Genomic DNA, 5,203 nt, shown 5'->3' with positions numbered 1-5,203 from the left:
GTATTCATAGAGGCTATTTGGTCTAGGATTGCATAGTGTCTGATTTGGGCACAGCTAATATTGATATCCCCTTAAAGAAAGGGTTTTGGAAACCTATACGCCCACAATGAGCCTATAGGGGGAAATTTGCAATACCCAAGATCTGAACTGCTAAAGGGGAAGATACATGAACAACATGAAAAACAAGGGAAGAAAATGATCCAAACAAATCTAGATTCTATATTAATAGAATCCAATGACCATATGTTTGAAGAAATGTCAGAAAAGGACTTCAGATTATACATGATTAAGATGATTCGTGAAGCAAAGGATGAGATAAGAGAGCAAATGCAGGTAAGCTGAAAGAGCAAGTGCAGGAAGCAAAAGATCATTTCAACAAAGAGATAAAGTTTCTCAAAAAAAAAATAAATAAAACCAGAAATCCTTGAAATGAAGGAGAAAATAAACCAAATAAAAAACTCAATGGAAAGCATCACCAACAGAATAGACCACTTGGAAGACAGAACCTCAGACAATGAGGACAAAATATTTAATCCTGAAAATAAAATTGCCCAAACAGAGAAGATGGTAAGAAATCATGAACAGAATCTCCAAGAACTATGGCACATCATGAAAAGACCAAATTTAAGAATTATTGGGATTGAGGAAGGCACAGAGATACAAACCAAAGGAATGAACAACCTATTCAATGAAATAACATCAGAAAATTTTCCAAACCTGAAGAATGAAATGGAAAATCAAATACAAAAGGCTTACAGAACACCAAATGAACAAAATCACAACAGATCCACACCAAGGCACATTATAATGAAAATGCCTAACATTCAAAAAAAAAAAAAGATAGGATTTTGAAGGCCGTGAGAGAAAAGCATCAGATTACATATAGGGGGAGACCAATACGGATAGCAGCCGACTTCTCAATCCAGACTCTAAAAGCTAGAAGGGCCTGGAGCAACATATTTCTAGCTCTGAAAGAACATGGTTGCCAACCATGAATCTTTAACCCAGCAAAAATAACCTTCAGATTTGAAGATGAAATAAAATCCTTCCATGATAAACAAAATTTAAAAGAATTTACAAATAGAAAGCCTGCTCTACAGAATGTTCTCAACAAAATTTTGCATGAGGAGGCAATGAAAAACAACAATGTAGGTCAGCAAAGGGAGGAACTGCCTTAGAGAAAAACCACTCAAAAGCGAAACCAAGCCAACTTAAAAACCAAAAATAAGACAAATGACTGGGAATACAAATCATATCTCAATAATAACCCTGAACGTTAATGGCCTAAACTCATCAATCAAAAGACATATACTGGCAGAATGGATTAACAAGAAACACCCAACAATATGCTGCCTGCAAGAGACTAATCTCATAGAAAAAGACATCCACAGACTAAAGGTGAAAGGATGGGAAAAAACCTACCATGCACATGGACTCAGGAAAAGAGCAATGGTTTCCATCCTTATATCAGATAAAGTGAACTTCAAGCCAAAGTTAGTCGGAAGTGATAAAGAAGGACATATCATACTGCTTAAGAGAACCATAAATCAGGAAGACATAATGATACTAAATATTTATGCCCCAAACAATGGTGCATCCCTGTATATCAAATAAATCCTACTCATTTCAGGAATCACATAGACCACAACACAATAATTCTGGGTGAATTTAATGCACCGCTGTTACCACTAGATATATCTTCCAAACAAAATCCAACCAAAGAAACCATAGAACTCAATAACACAATCAATAACCCAGACTTAATAGACATATATAGAATATTCCATCCATCAACAAGTGTATTCATTTTCTTCTCAGTGGCACATGGAACCTTCTCCAAAATAGACCATATGTTATGCCATAAAGCAGCTCTTAGGAAATGCAAAACATTAGAGATACTGCCTTGTGTTCTACCAGATCATAATGGACTGAGAGTAGAAATCAATGAGAAAATAAAAAAGGGAAATTAGTCCAACACTTGGAGACTAACTAATATGCTATTGAATGAAACATGGATAACAAAAAACATCAGGGAGGAGATTAGAAAATTCTTAGAGGTCAATGAGAATGACGATACAACATATCGAAATCTCTTGGACAGTATGAAAGCAGTACTAAGAGGAAAATTCATTGCTTCAAGTGCATTCCGGAAAGGAATGAAAAGTCAACTAAATGACCTACCATTACATCTCAAAGCCCTAGAAAAAGAAGAACTGAATAACAGCAAATGTAGTAGAAGACAGGAAATAATTAAAATCAGAGCTGAAATCAATGAAATTTAAACAAAAGAAACCATTCAAAAAATTGACAAAACAAAAAGTTGGTTATTTGAGAAAGTAAAAAAAATTGACAAACCTTTAGCCACACTAACAAAGAGAAGGAGAGAGAAGATTCAAATTACTAAAATACATGATGCAAAAGGAAATATCACGACAGACACCACTGAGATACAGAACATAATGAGAAGCTACTTTGAAAATCTGTATTCCAACAAAGTAGAAACTACCGAAAACATTGACAAATTTCTAGAGACATATGCTCCTCCCAAACTGAACCAGGAGGACATACATGCTTTAAACAGATCAATATCAAGCAATGAAATAGAAGAAGCCATTAAAATTCTACCATCCAAGAAAAGCCCAGGACCACACGGATTCTCAGCCCAGTTCTACAAAACCTTCAAAGAAGAACTCATTCCAATACTTCTCAAAGTATTCCAGGAAATAGAAAAGGAGGGTACCCTACCGAACACATTCTATGAAGCTAATATCACCCTCATACCCAATCCAGGAAAAGACACATCAAGGAAAGAAAATTTTAGACCAATATCTTTGATGAATATAGATGCAAAGATCCTTAACAAAATATTGGCAAACCATATCCAAAAACATTCAGAAACTTGTGCACCACGATCAAGTGGGGTTCATTCCTGGAATGCAAGAGTGGTTCAACATTCATAAATCAATAAACCTAATCCATCATGTCAATAGACTTAAGGATAAGAATCATATGGTTATTTCAATTGACTCAGAAAAAGTGTTCGATAAAATACAACACCCCTTCATGCTCAAAATACTAGAAAATAATAGGTATAGTAGGAACATACCTGAACATTGTAAAGGCTATTTATGCTAAGCCCATGGCCAACAATATTCTCAATGGAGAAAAACTGAAACAATTCCCTTTAAAAATGGGAACAAGACAGGGAAGTCCTCTTTCACCACTTCTATTCAACATTGTCATTGAAACTTTAGCCAGAGCAATTAGGCAGACTAAAGAAATTAAAGGGATAGGAATAGGAAAAGAGGAACTTAAGCTGTCACTATTTGCTGATGACATGATTGTATATTTAGAGGATCCAAAAACTCCTCCAGAAAACTTCTAGACCTCATCAATGAATTCAGCAAAATAGCAGGCTATAAAATCAACATACATAAATCTAAAGCATTTGTATATGCTAGCTATGAAACAGATGAAAGGGAAATGAGGAAAACAACCCCATTTGCAATAGCCTCAAAAAAGATAAAATATTGGCAATCAATCTAACCAAAGAGGTAAAAGATCTCTACAATGAAAACTACAAAACATTGAAGAAAGAAATTAAGGAAGACCTAAGAAGATGGAAAGATCTCCCATATTCTTGGATAGACAGAATAAATATTGTCAAAATGTCCATACTACCAAAAGTGCTATACATATTCAATGCAATTCCAATTAAAATCCCAATGATGTACCTTACAGAAATAGAGCAAGCAATCATGAAATTCATCTGGAAGATTAAAAAAACCCAGAATAGCTAAAGTAATCCTTAGCAGGAAGAATGGAACAGGAGGTATCGCAATACCAGAACTTCAACTGTACTACAAAGCAATAGTAACAAAAACAGCATGGTATTGGCACCAAAATAGACAGGTAGATCAATGGTACAGAATAGAGGACACGGACACAAACCCAAATAAATACAGTTTTCTAACACTAGACAAAGGTGCCAAAAACTATGCAATGGAGAAAAGGTAGCCTGTTCAACGAATGTTGCTCGGAAAACTGGAAATCCATATGCAACAGAATGAAACTAAACCCCTATCTCTCACCCTGCAAAAAACTCAAATCACAATGGATCAAGGACCTTGAATGGATCAAGAGACCCTGCATCTTATAGAAGAAAATATAGGTCCAAATCTTCACCTTGTTTGCTTAGGATTAGACTTCCTTAACAGGACTCCCATAGCACAAGAATTAAAAGCAAGAATCAATAACTGGGATAGATTCATACTAAATAGCTTTCTCTCAGCAAAGGAAACTATCAGCAATGCGAACAGAGAGCCTGCAGAGTGGGAGAAAATCTTTGCCTTTTGTACTTCAAATAGAGCACTAATTTCCAGACTATATAAGGAACTCAAAAAACACTACACCAAGAATACAAATAACCCAATCAACAAATGGGCTAAGGATATGAACAGATACTTCACAGAAGAAGATCTACAAGCAATCAACAAACATATGAAAAAATGTTCACCATCTTTAGTAATAAGAAAAATGCAAATCAAAACTCCACTAAGATTCCATTTCACCCCAATTAGAATGTCAATTTTCAAGAATACAAGCAACAATAGGTGTTGGAGAGGATGTGGGGAAAAAGGTACACTCATACACTTCTGGTGGGGTTGCAAATTAGTGCAGGCACTCTGGAAAGCAGCGTGGAAGTTCCTTAGAAAACTCGTAATGGACCTATCATTTGACTCAGCTATCCCACTCCTCGGTCTGTACGCAAAGGAGTTAAAATCAGCATACTACAGAGATACAGCCACAACAATGTTAGCTGCTCAATTCACAATAGGCAGATTGTGGAACCAACCTAGATGCCCTTCAATTGATGAATGGATAAGAAACTGTGGTATATATACAATGGAACATTACTCAGCTGTAAAGAATAATAAAATTATGGCATTTGCAGGCAAATGGATGAAATTGGAGAATATCATGTTATATGTGATAAGCCAATCTCAAAAATCCAAAAGGTGAATGATCTCACTGATAAGCGGATGATGACACATAATGGAGGGTGGGAGGGGTGCAAGAATGGAGGAAGGAGGGATTGTATAGAGGGAAAAGAGCGGTGGAGGGGTGGGGGGAAGGAAAAATATAAAGGAAAGAATCAAACATCATTGCTCTATGTAAATGTATGAATATGCAAATGGTATGC

Source organism: Sciurus vulgaris (assembly GCF_902686455.1).
Source record: "Sciurus vulgaris genome assembly, chromosome: 17".
Lineage (NCBI taxonomy): Eukaryota > Metazoa > Chordata > Mammalia > Rodentia > Sciuridae > Sciurus > Sciurus vulgaris.
The sequence above is the reverse complement of the archived record's forward strand: the minus strand, read 5'-3'. Positions refer to the sequence as shown.